At 42.6% G+C, this 18,039-nt stretch overlaps 1 pseudogene; it reads left to right on the top strand.

The window, feature by feature from the left end:
• The first annotated feature begins 5,878 nt into the window (after positions 1-5,878).
• On the top strand, positions 5,879-11,965 carry LOC144695156 (interferon-induced very large GTPase 1-like; annotated as a pseudogene).
• Positions 11,966-18,039: the final 6,074 nt, after the last annotated feature.

Here is an 18,039-nt window from a genome sequence, read left to right on the forward strand (position 1 = left end):
AGTTCATTTGGTCAATGAACTCATTTACCCAAGACATAAAAATGTAATGAGTTCCAATGAAACATACAGGATTTTGAAAGGGCTTAAGAGGGTAGATGCTAAGAGATTGTTTCCCCTGGCTGGGGAATCAAGAACAGGGGCAGTTTCACAATCAAGCACCGATCATTTAGGACTGACTTGAGAAATTTCTTCATTCATTTAAGGTTGAGATGGAGAGATTTTTGGTTTCTCACAATCAAAGGATATAGGGAACTGGAGGGAAAATTGAGATGATGCCAAAGATCTACCAGAATCGTACTAAATGGCAGAGTAGGCATGATGAGCTGTATGGTCTATTCCTGTTCCTATTTCTTATTTTCTTATCTCCTTAACTTGTACATGCAAACATACACACAGAACACACACATAAAAACAGCAACATACACATCCCATTCACACCAATGTACAGTAACAAACATGGGGACATTTTTTTATTATTTGTTCATGGGATATGGGCATCACTGGCTAGGCCAGCATTTATAGCCATCCCTAACTGCCATTGAGAAGGTGGTGGTGTGCTGCCTTCTTGAACTGCTGCAGTCCATGTGTTGTAGGAATGCACACAGTGCTGTTGTGAGGGGAGTTCTAGAATTTTGACCCAGTGACAGTGAAGGAACAGAGATATATTTCCAAGTCAGAATGGTGTGTGACGTGGAGGGGAATTTCTAGGTGGGGGTCTTCCATGCATCTGCTGCCCTGGTTGTTTTAGGTGGTAGGGATCATGGGTTTGGAAGATTTTGCCAAAGGAGCCTTGGTGCATTGTTGCATTGTATCCTGTAGATGACACTGCTGCCCCTGTGCGTCGGTGGTGGAGGGAGTGAATGTTTATTGTGATAAATGGGGTGCCAATCAAGCGAGCTGCTTTGTCCAGAATGGTGTCAAACTTCTTGAGTGTTGTTGGAGCTGCACTCATCCAGGCAAGTAGAAAGAATTCCATCACACTGCTAACTTGTGCCTTGCAGATGGTGGACAGGCATTGGAGAGTCAGGAAGTGAGTTACACGCCATAGAATTCCCAGCATCAGACTTGTTGTTGTAGCCACAGTATTTATATGGCTGGTTCTGTTCAGTTTCTGGTCAATGGTAACCCCAGGATGTTGATAGTGGGGGAATTCAGAAATGGTAATGTCATTGAATGTCAAGGGAACATGGCTAGATTCTCTCTCGTTGGAGATGGTCATTGCCTGGCACTTGTTTGGCAAATGTTATTTGTCACTTATCAGCCCAAGCCTTAACATTGTCTGGGTCTTGCTGCATATGGACAGTAACTGCTTCAGTACCTGAGGAGTTACGAATGGTGCTAACATTGTGCAATCATCTGCGAAGATCCCCACTTCTCACCTTATTGGTCGGACCTTAAGGTCATTGATGAAGCAGCTGAAGATGGTTGGGTTTAGGACACTACCCTGAGGAACTCCTGCAGTGATATACTGGGACTGAGATGATTGATCCCCAACAACAACAGCCATCTTCCTTTGTTCTAGATATGAGTCCCAACTAGTGGAGAATTTTCCCCTGATTCCCATTGACTTTGGTTTTGCTAGGGCTCCTTGATGCCATATTCTGTCATGTGCTGCCTTGATGTCAAGGGCTGTCAATCTTACCTCACAGAACTGTCACAGCACAGAGGAGGCCATTTGACCCACCGTGTCTGCACGAGCTCTCCAAAGAAGCAATGCAACTACAGCCATTCCCTGCTTTCTCTATGTAGCCCTGCACATTCCTCCTTTTCTTTGTATGATTTTCTAAAATCGCGTGAAATTTATGGAAAGAAAAATAAATTTCATGAAAAAGTTGTAGAAAATAATAATCAACAGAGCTTCAACAATTATATATGCTGATTCCCTCACAGAGCACATACGTAAAAATTAAAGGTTTGTGAATTTTTTATCATTCCAGATAGTGTAGGGAAATCTTCAGGCAGGAGACCATGAGCTTGACATGTTGGGCAGGTGCTATTTTCTCTCAGCCATTGCTTGATGTACAGTTCTAGATGATGAAATGTTGATGCGCTTGAAGATGGGACATCTTTCATTGACCTCTATGTACTCTCCATCAGCTGTGAGGGTGGTCTATCTATCAACCCAAACTCAGAGCTCATTTGCACTCTTGTCTGCCTTGAGCAGACAAAGTGGAAATCTGCACAGCCTGCCAGTAATAGTGCCCACTTTCCCACCTCCATGGTTTCGAACTCTGGACTTCGCCAACACATGTTTGTCCTGGCATTTCCTGTTAGAGGTTAGAAAGTTAGCAACCTTGGAGTTGTGTGCATTCTACCTACAAGGCATTAGCGACTATGGGAAGATGCAGCGCAGGGTTATTAGTTCCAGTTAGCATCCCCTGACCTAAATCCTCCATGAGCTGAGATGCTAATTCCAAATGGTTATGTGGAACAGACAATGACACCTTTGTGCCTGTTTTTTGTGTTCATATGTAAGGTAGAGGGGGTGAAATGTGTCGTTCTGAAATGGGCTAAGAGCAAGGATGAAATGCAGCTGATGTGTGCTCTTTATTGTCAACAATTAGTAACCTTGAGGCCTACATGGTTTGTCTGCATTTTTGGTATCAGAAAAGCTAGGGCCAGGCATTAGGAGAGAATTAGAGATTCCAAACGGAGGCATGTTCATGGTTGGCAGGCAGCTATCAGAGTATCGTGCTTGTGTAGTATTCTGTGTGCATTGAAAGTTCAGGGTAACTGCAGCCCCGCATCCGCCCCTGAGAGTTTCAGATGACTGTGTCCTGAGGATTTTTGTGACACTGAGGATTGAGTGCTATGAAGAGGGATCGACACTTCTATTGCTTGATTGGCTGTCTTAGCCCAAATATTTCCTAGCACTGTCACCATCGAACTCACAGAGAGGGCGATGTTCCTTAAGTGAGCATTTATTTATTTGAGGCCCCTGCCTGAATGCAGACGTACTGCCACGATTGAACTGAGGATTGCAGTGGTGCTCCTGCCTCTTGTCGGCTGCCGTAGTGAATGGAATGTTGGAGAACTGCTTGAAGAGGCTGCACCATTTGAAGTGTACTGACGAAAGGCCCTTCTGCAGATATGAGCATTTTCAGAAAGGCCACATGCTCCCAAAGTTGCCTGACTATTTAAAGGATGAGGACATGATGACCAGAGAGTGAAACTATGCATTCACAGATTGAAGTCGATGATTGAAATGAGAAGGATAGCAGTGTAGGTCGTAAGGTTGGCCCCCAGCATGAAGGACACTGGTCAGAGAAGAATATAATAACTAGTTGTCATTATCCTCCTGGAATCTGGTGGTGATTGTGTATCATGTGCATACCTGCCTGTTCTTGCCAGTACACTGACCTCTCCGCTGCTCCCTCAGCTTCCTCGCCATCATTGCCTCAGCCCTCTCGACATCCTCCTCATCAGAGGAGACGTGTAGCTCCTCCATCTCATCAAATGGCAAGGCATCCTCCCTTTGGAGTGTCAGGTTGTGTAGGGTGCAGCAAGGCACGATGATGCATGAGACCATCTGGAGACCATACTGCAGAGTGCAGTCTGACCTGTCAGACATTGGAATCACATTTTCAAGATGCCAATGGTCTGTTCGATCGATGATCGCGTTGTGGAATGCAAATGCTACCCCCAACATGATGTGATGGGAAACACATGTGCCCATTAAAGACACTCACCGGTGTGAAACAAATTTGTAGCTTCCTGCACATTTTCTGGTCTCGCCTGCCATTATGTCCACCACTGACAGGACTTGAAAAATGCCCATGCTGTCTGATGTTAAATCCTCATGATAAATAATACATAGCTCTTCATCAAATGTTGCAGGACCACTTCTTTGCCACTGTGAGATTTGACAGATTTCCAACACTGTGTTTCACCTCTTGTGTTCAGCTCTTTTGTCCATGTTTGGAGCAAGGCTGTAATGAGGTCAGGAGCTGAGTAGACCTCGTCGAAACCAAACTGAGTGTCAGTGAGCAGGCTATTGCTGAATAAGTGCCACATGATAACACTGTTGAAGACACTTTCCATCACTTTGCTGGTACTTGAGAGTAGATTGATGGAGTGGTAATTAGCCAGGTGGTATTTGACCTGTTTTTTGTGGAAGGGACTAACCAAGCCATTTTCAACATTGTCAAGTAGATGCCAGTTTTGTAGCTATACTGGAACAGCTTGGCTAGGGGCATGGCTAGCTCTGGAGCGCAAGTCTTCAGTACTATTGACGGAATGTTGTCAGGGCCGATAGACTTTGCAGCATTCAGTACCTTCAGCTGTTTCCTGATATCACATGTTTGATTCGAATTGGCTGAAGACTGACAATGTGATGGGGACTGTGCTGGGGACCTCAGAAGGAGGCCGAAATGGATCATCCGCTCAGCACTTCTGGCTGAAGATTGTAGCAAATGCTTCAGCCTTGTCTTTTGAACTGATGTGCTGGGCTCCTCCGTCATTGAGGATGGGAATATTTGTAGAGCCTCCTCCTCCTCCAGTGAATTGTTTAATTGTCCACCACCATTCATGATTGGATGTGGCAGGACTGCAGAGCTTAGATCTGATCCATTATTTGTGGGATCGCTTAGCTCTGTCTATCTCATGCTGCTTCTGTAATTTGGCATGCAAGTAGTCCTGTGTTGAAGCTTCACTAGGTTGACACCTCATTGTTAGATATGCCTGTTGCTCCTGGCCTGCCCTCCTGCACTCTTTATTGAACCAAGGTTGATGGTAATGGTAGAGTGGAGGATATGCTGGGCCATGAGGTTAGAAATTGTGGCTGTATACAATTCTGCTGCTGCTGATGCTCACAACACTTCATGGGTGCCTAGTTTTGAGAGACTAGATCTGTTTGAAATGTATTCCATTTAACAGGGTGGCAGTGACACAGACCACCATGGAGGGTATCCTCAATGTAAAGACGGGACTTTGTCTCTTGCAAGGACTGTTCAGTGGTCACTCCCACCAATACTGTCATGAACAGATGCATCTGCGACAGGTAGGTTGTTGAGGATGAGGTTAAGCAGGTTTTTCCCTCCTATTGGTTCCCTCATCGCCTGCTAAAAACCCAGTCTAGCAGCTATGTCCTTTAGGACTCAGCCAACTCGATCAGTAGTGGTGCTACCACGCCAGTCTTGGTGATGGATATTGAAGCCCCTCACCCAGAGTACATTCTGCGCCCTTGTCACCCTCCAAGTGATGTTCAACATGGAGGAGTACTGATTCATCAGCTGAGGGGGAACAGTAGGTGGTAACCAGCAGGAGGCTTCCTTACCCATGATGACCTGATGCCATGAGACTTCATGGGGTCCAGGGTCGATGTTAAGGACTCCCCGGGCAACTCCCTCCCAACTGTATACCATTGTGCTGCCACCTCTGGTGGATCTGTCCTGTCGCTGGGACAGGACAAACCCAGGGATGGTGATATTTGAGTCAGGAGTTCAAGGAGCTTGGAGGCCACAGGGTGGTCACTGGGATGAGAGGAGACCAAAGATTTGGCGTTGGGGATCTTGAGATTGGGAAATTAACTGGAATGTCCCAAGTCTGGAAAATGGGAATATCTTACCTTATAGACCAGTGTTGTCACATTTTGGTTGGTATCATGTAGTTAAAAAGAATTCACAAATGAAGGTCCTTCCCATCGTTCATAGAAACAGATAAAGCAAGAAACACATAGCGATCATTCCGTATGAATGCTGGGAAAGGATATCAACCCAGTGAAATTGAAGTTTTCTAAAATTCTGTTTCAATTACTGGTCTATTAATGTCCACAGTTAAACTTTACTCAAATATTATGTAGTTTATATGTTTAACATTTTCATCAGTTTCAGTGCAACAATTTCTGAAAACAGACAACACTTTTCATCACCCAGGAACCATGGTTGATAACGTGGAACTGGAGCCAACTGAAACACAGCCACAGCTCAAAATGGAGCCTCTTCAGAGAAGGTTACAACTTGGAACTCATGACCCACTGGAAGGTAACAAAACCACAACTGAACAAGAACAGAATTCAATCCAAACAGACACTTCAATTCCTGTGAACCACACCTCCGATGTAAATACAGTAAAACAGAGACCAGGTGACAATATTGCAGAACTCTTAATTGAATTGGGATTAGAAAGCAAGAAGTTGTCCCTGAGTGATGTGCTCAACATAAGTATAGAAACAGTTCAAAATAAGTCACCCAATTCCCCTCAGGATATTCCAGGGTATTTTCTCCAGAATTTAATGATGGTCAATTCAGAGGCAAGAAACTTGAAATACAAACCAACTCAGACACAAAATCAATCAGGATCAGATAATTTAGATTTTCTTTCTCTGGATGAAACCCCTAAGGGTTTATACCATCCTTTGGATATCATTGTGTCTATTTTCCTGTGTGCTGACCCATTCCTTCAGCAGGAGCTGATGTTAAAGATGTCCCTGTGCCAGTTTGCATTGCCACTATTACTGCCTACTAGTAACAAGGGCTGCACCTTCCTATTGCGGGCTCTGCATTGCATTGTGAAGAAGTGGCACCCACTCTCACTCCGAGATAGCACGGGATTTAAGGAGGCAAACATGGCAACAATCAGCATTCCGATCTTTTCCTTTATTCGACTCAGTTCCTGTTCCATTTCCAAATCTATGATCCTAAATGAAGTCCTCAGTCCCACCCAGCAACATCACAACTTCTTCTTCCATTCTGATATGGAGTGTGGCAATTTACCCCGCAAGATTTCTGACGGCCTTGTCGAGTTGTGTTGGTACCTGCCCTGTGGGAGTGAGGAATTGAATCTTTTCTCGGAACCAATGGCTATATTAAATCTTCGAGGTGATGCTGAAGAATTCCAGACACAAGCACAATTTCTGGCAAACATCTCTTCAGCTGTTTTCATTTTGATTCATAATGTTGACAGTGGTTTAAGCCAGAGCCTTAAGTCCATCGTCCAGTCTTCAGTAAGTACATTCATAGTGCTTACTGGGAGCAGTGTGAGCAATGAGACTATAGAATGCTTAAAGGACTTCATTACTTTCTCAGAATTTCAGGAGAATCAAATTTTATCATGTGGAACAAGAAACAACACAAAATTTACTGATACACTGCGATCTACATTGAGAACAGCCCTGGAAATAGCCCATCAACAGAAGACTAGTCAGGGCCCCAGGAGTCTGGAGGAATTGGCAGTAATTGCAAGGGGCATGAGAATTGAAATAGATGAGGATGACAAGTTGTGTTCACAAGGCAAAGCAAGATCTGAAAAAATTTATAATGGTATCAAAGGAGAGGCCATTAGTGAATACAAATTGGAAAATATGACTTTTCAGAGTTTCACTTGGCAACAGATTTCCAAAATAGAAAGAGAACAATGTCGTCCAAAACAGCAAGCAGAGAGGTCCACACAAAAATATTGTTACGCCCTTGAAGAAGAGAAGAGAAAACTTCGAAATGAGCAACAAGAGAAAGGTATATCAGCTGATATGAAAACATTCATCACAGCTCTAACAGACATGGATGAGAGGAAATATTTCCTGCAATGGGTGAAATTCGGGTTAGATTCCAGATCAAGAGACACTCTCTCTGTTTTACGTGAAAAATACAAAGCTCTGTCTGAGAAGATAAAGCAGAAAGCCTCTACAACCAACAACAAACGGTTACAGGAATTAGACCAACAGATAACTGACAGCTCCCTGGGACTCGAACATTTCATGAGAGAATCCATGCTGATCTATGAAACACTGATAAACCAGAATAATTGGAACCTGGTTCAAGAGTTACCCCATATTGCTGCTGATCTGATGTTGGATGGGTTCCCTTTGGAGCTCATCAATGGAGATGTTTTCAACATCCCTTTACAGTGGATCACTGCTGTACTGAAGGCCGTTGAACACAGGATTGGCAAAGGGACCCGTGTGTTTGTGCTGACAGTGCTGGGTGTGCAGAGCACAGGCAAGTCCACGCTTCTCAACACCATGTTTGGTTTGCAGTTTGCTGTGAGCAGTGGCCGGTGTACCCGTGGGGCCTTCATGCAGCTCATTAAGATTACAGGAGATCTACAGACTGAGCTAGGCTGTGGGTACATCATGGTGATCGATACTGAAGGGCTGAAAGCACCAGAACTCTCGAACATTGACGGCAGTTATGAACATGACAATGAGCTAGCTACCTTGGTGATCGGGTTAAGTGATGTAACATTGATAAACATGGCGATGGAAAACTCCACCGAGATGAAGGATGTACTGCAGATAGTGGTCCATGCATTTATACGAATGAGAGAAGTGGGGAAAAGGCCGGTTTGTTACTTTGTCCACCAGAATGTGAGCGATGTGTCTGCTCATGATCAGAATATCCAAGGCCACAAACATCTGCTGGAACAGCTGGATGAGTTGACACAAACAGCAGCTAAAATGGAGAAACAAGACTGCCGGTTCACCAAGTTCTCGGATGTGTTGGAGTACGATGCAATGGAGAATAACTGGAACATTCCAGGCCTATGGCATGGGAATCCACCCATGGCAGCTGTTAATACTGGCTACAGTCACAAGGTGTTTGAGCTGAAGAAAAGGCTTTTTGAGAATCTGAAAGAGAAGAAAAATAAAGGGAAAATGTCAACCATCTCTGAGTTTATCGAATGGACTGAATCTGTGTGGAAGGCGGTGAAATATGAAAATTTCATTTTCAGTTTCCGGAACAGTCTGGTAGCCGAAGCTTACAAGGAATTTTCAGTCAAATACTCCGATCTGGAGTGGAAACTGAGGAAAGAGATACATTACTTCCTAGAAAGGGCACAGAACAGAATTTTTAATACAAAACAGGATCCAGAAAGAGAATCTCAAAGACTGAAACGAGAACTGGTTGTATTTCTCAGTGAAAAGAAAGAAAAAGCTCTCCAACAATTGAAAGAATATTATTCCACCGTCAGTAACTCAAACCTTGTTGAAAAATACAGGAACGATTTTGTTTGCAGCATCAACTCTTTGATCATTGAACGTGGGTTGTACGTGGACAGAAAATGTAACGAGGTAGTGCAGAGAAGAAGCGCTATGCAACAGCTGAATGATATTAAAGACAAGTATCAGAGTCAGATTGAAGAGCAGGTTAATGAACTTCTTCAACGGTATCAGCAAGAAAATAGGAAAATGAATGAAACACAACTGCAGAAAGTGTTTGAGAATATGTGGCAAGGGACAATTCCAAAATTTAAACATTTACCACGACCTAGAGCCAATATTATAGAAGATATGGAAACAAGTCTACACCAGAATATGCCTGCGGACACAAAGCTCCTCAACCAGCAACTTTTCAAGAAAACCCTGCCTGAACTGAGTGATGAAAAACTCAAAGTCAGGCACAGTCATGTTGCCCTGTGCACAATTAATTACAATTTTTTAAATAAACTTTTCATTCCAAAACTGAAAGAAACAGACATTAAAAGAGCCCAGCAGCTGGCAGATCAGTGGGCAAGGGAGTGTACACAGTTTGTGAAGCACACAGCAGACCAAGAACAGGATTATGATTCCAACCATTGCAGAGAACTCCTGAAAATAATTGATGAGAAAATCCAGAAACACCAGGATCAGACATTCTCATTTAATCAAAATTTCAGAGTGGATTTTAAGCTTTTTGTTTGTGGATTTGCAGTTACAAAATATAAAGAAATGCAAGAAAGGTTCCTGAAGAACAATGATCCTTTGGAGCAGTTACAAAAAGAGAAAGCAAATTACTGCCAAAACTTTAAAGATGTCTACCAAGAGAAAGATCAAACCAAACAGAGAGCAGAACTGTTCTATGAAAATTGCCTGATCCCAGCCATAATCCAAGCTATTGATATCAAACTGGGATTAGAAATTGTTCAGCATATGAGGCACCACGGCAAAGGTGGGAAATTCTTGTAGCGGAAAAATTTCCAAGTGGCTCTGATGCTCCATTTGAAGAAGAGAGAGAGTTTTGATGAGTATTACCGATATATAAAACACACCGTGTCATTCGAAAAAGACTGGCTGAAAGAACAAGTTGTACAACACTGTGCAGCCACAGGTGATGAACGAATTCCTCTGCTGTGCTCTCTTGCACTGGATATTCTGCATGGGATTATCAATCGGGTGAGGAAAGCTCTCAAGGAAATAACACCCCCAATTAACAAGAAATCAGTGGAAGGTATTATTCAGGTATTTAAAAAGAAACTGAGCAATGAAATACAGATACCACAAGAGACATTGGGACCTGTTACTTTTAAATCTGAACAGATTAATCTTCAGAACTTCAAACAAGAAATTGAAAGTTTTATCAATACAAATGATCTGACTGAAAGGGTTAAAGATTGGGGGAAGAATATTGTTAGGAAAATCACTGCTCTCCCCACAGATCCATCCAGTGAATTGTACACAATGTTATGTGGCTGTGGGGAGCAGTGTCCATTCTGTGGTGTCCTGTGTGATTGTACAAACAGGGAGCACTCACAGCACAGTGCTATATATCACTGGAGCAGAGGGCTGAACGGATACAGAAACATTGTTACTGGTAAACTAATATCAGGTAATTGTACAACGGAAGTTGCCGGCGATGCTACTTTCATGAATAAAGACACTGACTGGAAACTGTTTCCTTACAAAAACTACAGAGATATCAATGACCAGTACAATCGCTGGAACATTCCTGCCGATACCAGCATCGAAACATCGGCCTTTTGGAAATGGGTTTACTACAAATATGAAAGAGAATTCGCTGATGAATACTCAACAGAACCAGCAGATGACATTTCCAATTGGGATTTACCCTGGGATCAGATTGAAAAAGACATTGAAGAAAAATACAAGGTGAAGATTAAGGAGTTCAATTAATTTGTTAGTTTCAAAGACAGAAACCAAGAAGCTCCCTCACTTTCCTCACTCTTCCCACTCTGAGCACCTTGCAGCCCTACCACCCCGCCCTCCCTTCCATTCAAAGTTCCCGTCCGTGGGGTTCTGTCAGTCTTATCCTCCCACTCCTACTTGGGGAACCTGGTCACAGAACTCTTTAAGTTCTGCCACCCGCCTTCCGCTCCCTTCTACTCCAAGCAACTGCCTACGGGTGTCTGCTAGCCCTAAATTCCCACCCTTCCAGCTCCCTGCTCCCAGCACCTGCTCACAAGACTCTGCCAGCCTCAACGGCCTCCTTTTTCTCCAAGCATCTGCCCTCGAGGCTATGCTGGTTTCCAGAATGGTATCCCTCAGGTCAAATCCTGTTATTTCAGCTAGGTTATGGTGTGGGACTAAGAGCAGCTCCAAGGAATTTTCCAATCTATTTAATAGATTTGAATGAGTTGCTCTAACAGAGGCTTTTTACACCAAAATTTGCTACCACTGTTCAACAGGTAGGTAAACTGTTTATCTCCCCAATAAATATGTCTAAAAGGATCTCAATCTGAAATGTTGAGCCATATTTTCTCATTCCAAATGCCGACTGGCCTGTTGTATATCAGTATAATTATCTATTTTTTTTATCTCTGTTTTAGTTTAGAGTTAGGTATAGAGTTTAATCATTCTGTCAATATCAAAAAGAAATCAGTAACGAACTTCCGAACAAGGAGTAACTGTAACAGATTTCTAATGCTGTAATACAGAGAGTTGAAACATTACATTAAAATTTGTACTAGGCTATTTCTCTAGTTATATGTTATAATTTTGTTGTTTCAGATGTTTTCTCCAAATAATGAAATAGTAGGTGACAAACAAAGTTGCTTGTGTTCAATTATTGGACAATAATTGTGATTCCTGGCAATGTTTTCATGTTTATTGAGATTTTAAATCATAGCATATAACAATACTGTCTAAGATTTTATTCTGAAATTCTTATTGAAATTTTAATTCCTCAGTAAACAAATCTATGAATTCTGTTCAAGAGTGTCGGAATTTAGTTGAATTTTCTATAAAGTTTCAAGTGCTTATACATTCCGTTAGTTGGCTGTACTTTATCAAGTGATTTGCTTTGAAGCCATATAAACATTAACCAGCTATTATCTGCTCATCAATAAAACAAATGGTTGAATTCAGCTCAGTGTCATCTTTAATAACAATTAAATACCTGGACAGAGCTGTGCAGAGAGTAAGTGACTGGACTTTACCGAGCAAAGTGTAATATTTTACTATCGTGTTTGATATGGTTTTACGCTAATATTTTCCTCATGACAAAGATCATTCCATTAGTGACCCTCCCAATCCCTACAAATCAAGGCGTGACTGTAAACCCATAATATTTGGGAATGTATTATGACACAGATACTGAATAGAACCCCTTATTTTAATCTTCAACATTTTTTAGCAGCCCCTGGACTTTGAAAAATAGTGGAATAGTGGAAACCATTAAGACAGCAGTTTGGATTATAAATTGTCAAGCAAATTTATCAAGTATAAAACTTACATTTCAGCATTTCTTCCAGAAAATATGATTCACATATTTCCCTTAAGATTTTTTTAAAATAAATTGATTATCACTAAAAGTTGCTGAACAATTCAATGTATAAAAAGGGAATTAAAAATTTTAAGAAGAGTTAATCATAGTAGATAGTCAAAAACCACCATCTGGTGGCAGAGAGGAGTTGTAGTCACTTTGCATTAGTTTGTAATATAATTAAACTGGAATGTGAGGGAATCCAAAACTCGGGGCCATAAATATAAGAAAGGGCGACAATTCACATGTTAAGATGGGAAGGCCCGTGATTACAAAGCCATTTGAAATGGGGTCCTTCAGCCAAAAAACAAGTCTGAGAACGACAGCTCGAATATCCCTAGCCTTTGAAAAGTGGTTTACGATCAAATTGGATGATGGTTTGTACTATGAACTGTGAAATAAATTTAATAAGAACACAACTTACATTTATACAGAGTTTTCAACTTAGAAAAACTCGCAAAGTGCTTCACAGAGGAGCAATGTGACACTGAACCAAAGGAGGCAAGACCAAAAGCTTAGTTAAAGAGTGTGTTTTGAAGATAATGGGGTCATCCACAGACCACCTAATAGCAGAAAATATATACAAATGAAGGAAATAAGCTAGGCAATAAGGGAGTAATCTAGGGTAATAGCCCAGGGACCTGGGTTCGTATCTCACCATGGTATAAGATGACATTTGAATTCAATAAAAATCCGACCATGTCAATTGTTGCCAAAACCCATCCTTTAGCGAAGGAAATCTGCTATCCTTACCTGGTCTAGCCTGCAATATGGTTGACTCCAAAATGGCCTAGCAAGACACTCAGTTATATATCATTGAACTCTGTTCCCTTATCCCCTATCTCTTCTGACCAATTAATATACTGCAGTTGAAATTTTTGTTCTTTATTTTTATTCATTCATGGGAGGTAGGCATTAATCCCAACCCTAATTACCCTTGAGAAGGTGGAGGTGAGCTGCTTCCTTGAAACCCTGCAGTCTATGTGGCGTAGGATGATCCAGGATTTTCACCCAGCAATAGTGAAGGAACGGCGATATATTTCCAAGTCAGGATGGTGACTGGCTTGGAGGGGAACCTCCAGGTGGTGGTGTTCCCATGTGTCTGCCGCCATTGCCCTTCTCGATGGTAGCAGTCGTGGGCTTGGAAGGTGCTGTTGAAGGAGCCTTGGTGAGTTCCTGCAGTACATCTTGTAGATGGTACACACTGCTGCCACTGAGCGTCGGCGGTGGAGGGAGTGAATGTCTGTGTATGGGGTGCCAATTAAACAGGCTGCTTTGTCCAGGATGGTGTCAAAATTCTTGGGTGTTGTTGGACCTTCACTCATCCAGGCAAGTGGGGAGTATTCCATCAACATTCAACAGTTCTGTTGAAGGGTCATGAGGACTCGAAATGTCAACTTTGTTCTTCTCCACCGATGCTGCCAGACCTGCTGAGTTTTTCCAGGTAATTCTGTTTTTGTTTTGGATTTCCAGCATCCGCAGTTTTTTGTTTTTAAGGCAAATGGAATGTTGGCCTTTATTTCAAAGAGAATGGAGTATAAAAATAGGGAAGTCTTGCTAAAACTATACAAGGCACTAGTTGGACCACACCTAGAATACTGTGAACAGTTTTGGTCCTCGTATCTAAGGAAAGATATACTGGCATTGGAGGCAGTCCAGAGAAGGTTCACTAGGTTGATCCCGGGGATGGAGGGATTTTCTTATGAGGAGGGTTTGAGTTGGTTGGGCCTGTACTCATTAGAGTTTAGAAGAATGAGAGGTGACCTTATTGAAACATATAAGATTCTTAGGATAGATGCTGGGTAGATGCTGAGAGGTTGTTTTCCCTTTCTGGGAGAGTCTCGGTCCGGACGGCATAATCTCAGAGTAAGGGGGTGCCCATTTAAAACAGAGATGAGGAGGAATTTCTTCTCTCGGAGGATAGTCAATCTGTGGAATTCTTTACCGCAGAGGGCTGTAGAGGCTGGGTTGTTGAGTTATCCAAGGCTGAGGTAGACAGGTTTTTAATCAGTAAGGAAATCAAGGGTTATGGGGAAAAGGCAGGAAAGTGGAGTTGAGGATTAACAGATCAGCCATGATCTCATTGAATGGTGGAGTACACTTGATGGGCCGAATGGCCTACTTTTGCTCCTACGTCTTATGGTCTTAGGTTTATTGATGATCAAGAGTAGACTGATGGGGCAGTAATTAGCTGGGTTGGATTTGTCCTGCTTTTCGTGTACAGGACATACCTGGGTAATTTTCCACATTGCCGGGTAGATACCAGTGTCGTAGCTATACTGGAACAGCCTGGTTTGGGGTGTGACAAGTTCTGGAGCACAAGTCTTCAGTACTATTGCCCATAGTCAGGGCCCATAGCCTTTGCATTGTGCAGTGTTTTCAGCCATTTCTTGATATCATGTGGAGTGAATTGAATTGGCTGAAGGCTGGCATCAGTGATGCTGATAGCATCCGGAGGAGGCCAAGATGGATCATCCACTCGGCATCTCTGGCTGAAGATTAATGCTTCAGCCTTATCTTTCGCACTGATGTGCTGGACTCCCCCATCATTGAGGATAGGGATATTTGTGTAGCCTCGTCCTCCAGTGAGTTGTTTAATTGTCCACCACCATTCACAACTGGATGTGGCTTGGACTGCAGAGCTTAGATCTGATCCGTTGGCTGTAGAATCACTTAGCCTTGTCTATCACTTGCTGCTTCTGCTTATGTTGTTTGGTCGGCAAGTAGTTCTACGTTATAGCTTCACCAGGTTGATACCTGGTTGTTAGGTGTGCCTGCTGCTGCTCCTGGCATGTCCTCTTGCATTCTTCATTGAACCAGGGTTGATCCTCTGGCTTGGCAGTAATGGTAGAGTGGGGGATATGCTGGGCCTGAGGTTACAGATTGTGTTTGAGTACAATTCTGCCTCATGGATGTCCAGTCTTGAGTTGCTAGATCTGTTTGAAATCTATACCATTTAGCATGGTGGTAGTGCCATACAACACAATTATGTTGTGAAGATAGGTCTTCATCTCCACAAGGACTGTGCGGTGGTCATTCCTACCGATACTGTCATGGGCAGGTGCATCTGCGACAGGCAGGTTGGTGAGGATGAAGTTAAGTGTGTTTTTCCCTTTTGTTGGCTCCTTCACCACCTGCCGCAGACCCAGTCCAGCAGCTATGTCCTTTAGAACTTGGCCAGCTCGGTTAGTGTTGGTGCTACCAAGCCATTCATGGCAATGGATATTGAAGTCCTCTACCCAGAGTACATTCTGCACCCTTGCCACTCTCAGTGCTTCCTCCAAGTGGTGTTCAACATGGAGGAGTACTGATTCATCAGCTGAGTTGGGGGGCGGGGGGGGAGGTGGTATTGGTAATTAGCAGGAGATTTCCTTGCTCACGTTTGACCTGATGCCAGAGTCGATGTTGAGGACTCCCAGGGAAACTCCCTCCAAAATGATGTATACCACTGTGCTGCCACCTCTACTGGGTCAGTCCTGCCAGTGGGATAGGACATACCTAGGGATGGTGATGGTGGTGTCTGGGAAAATTCCTTAACTATGACGATGTCAGCCTGTTGCTTGACTAGTCTATGAGACACCTTTCCCAATTTTGGCACTAGCCACAGGCCCCCAGTTGTTATTAAGAAGGACTTTGCAGAGTTGACAGGGCTGGGTTTGCTGTTGTCATTTCCGGTCCCTAGGTCACTACCAGTGGTGGTCTATCCGGTGTCATTCCTTTTTATTGGCTTTTTGGCGGTTTGACAGAATCGAGTGGCTTGCTAGGCCACTTCAAAGGGCATTTAAGAGTAAACCACATTGCTGCAGATCTGGAGTCACATGTAGGCCAGATCAAATGAGGATGGCAGATTTCTTTCCCTAAAGGACATTAGTGAACCATATGTTTTTTTGTGACAATGGTTTCATGGCCATCCTCAGAGTTTTAATTCCAGATTTTTATTAAATTCAAATTCCAACATCTGCCTTGGTAGGTTCCATATCGCACTTTTAGACACAATAATAAAGAATAGCATTCCATTAGCCTTCTTAATTACTTGCTGCATCTGCATACTAACTTTTTGTGACTCATGCACGAGACCACTTAGATCCCTTGGCACCTCTGAATTCTGCAGTCTTTCTCTGTTTAAGTAATATTTTGCTTTTTCATTCTTCCTGCCAAAGTCAGCAACTTCACATTTCCCACATTATACTCCATTTGCCAGCTTTTTGCTCACTCACTCATCCTATCGATATCCATCTGCAAACTCGATATTTCTTCTTCACAACATATTTTCCTACTTATCTTTGTGTCGTTTGCAAATTTAGCTACCATGCCTTCGCTCCCCTCACCTAAGTCATTGATGTAAATTGTAAAAATTTGAGGCCCCAGCACTGACCCCTGTGGGCTCCATTCATCACAACTTGCTAATCAGACAAAGACCCATTTATGTATGAAAGCAAAATACTGCAGATGCTGGAAATCTGGAAAAAAAAACAGGAAATTGTGGAAAGACTCAGCAGATTTGGCAGTATTTGTGGAGAGAGTAACAGAGTCAACATTTCAAGTCCGTATGACTCTTCTTCAACACTAAAGAGAAGTAGAAATGTGATGGATTTTATACTGTTTAAGAGGGGTGGAGCAGGTGGAGCAAGATTGAAGGTCAGGGATAGATGGGAGCTAAGGAGAAATTGACAAAGATGCCATGGACTCAAGACAAAGGGAGTGTTAACTGTAATGGTAAAGACTAAAAAAAGATGCTGAGTCATTAAGGTAAGATAGCGGAATGTGTTAAAGGCAGGACAATGGTCAGCATTCTGTGAAAGCACAACATAGAAACAAGTGACAGATGGCTCTGTGGGGTCAGGGACAGTGTTGTGAACAAAGGATAAAAAACTGAATGAATAAATAAAAATAAATAGATAAAAAATAAGGAATAAAAATAGATTTTTCAAACTTGGCTATAAAAGGGAGGTAAAGATGGAAGAGCGAGTTCATGGTCTGAAGTTGTTAAATCCAGAAGGTTGTAAAGTGCCTAATCAGAAGATGAGGTGCTGTTCTTCCATTTTGCATTGGGCTTCACTGGAACTTTGCAGCAGGCTAAGGATGGACATGTGGGCATGATAGCAGGATGGTGTGTTGAAATGTCAAGCGATAAGAAGGTCTTGGTCATGCTTGTGGGTCCATTTATGCATACTCTCTGTTTTCTGTCAGCCAGCCAATCTTCTATCCAGGCTGCACCATGAGCTTTTATTTATTGAAATAACCTTTGACGTGGCACCTTATTAAATGCCTTCTAGAAATCCAAGTACAGTACGTCTACAGGCTCCCCTTTATCCACAGCATATGTTATGCCTTCAAGAACTCTAATAATTGGTTAAACAAGATTTCCCTCTCACAAAGCCATGCTTATTTTTCATGATTACCTTGAGTTTTTCTAAGTGCCCAGCTCTATCCTTTTTAATGGTCAATTCTAAATCCTTCCCTACTACAGACATCAAGTTAACTGGTCTATAGTTTCCTGATTTCTGTCTCCCTGCTTTCTTGCTACTTGCTACTTGCTATTTGCTACTTTCCAGTCTGATGGAAGCTTTCCAGAATCTAGCGACTTTTGGAAAATTAATACAAGTGCATCTACTACCTCATTAGC

This window comes from Cetorhinus maximus, chromosome 21, assembly GCF_964194155.1.
Source record: "Cetorhinus maximus chromosome 21, sCetMax3.hap1.1, whole genome shotgun sequence".
In the NCBI taxonomy this organism is placed as follows: domain Eukaryota; kingdom Metazoa; phylum Chordata; class Chondrichthyes; order Lamniformes; family Cetorhinidae; genus Cetorhinus; species Cetorhinus maximus.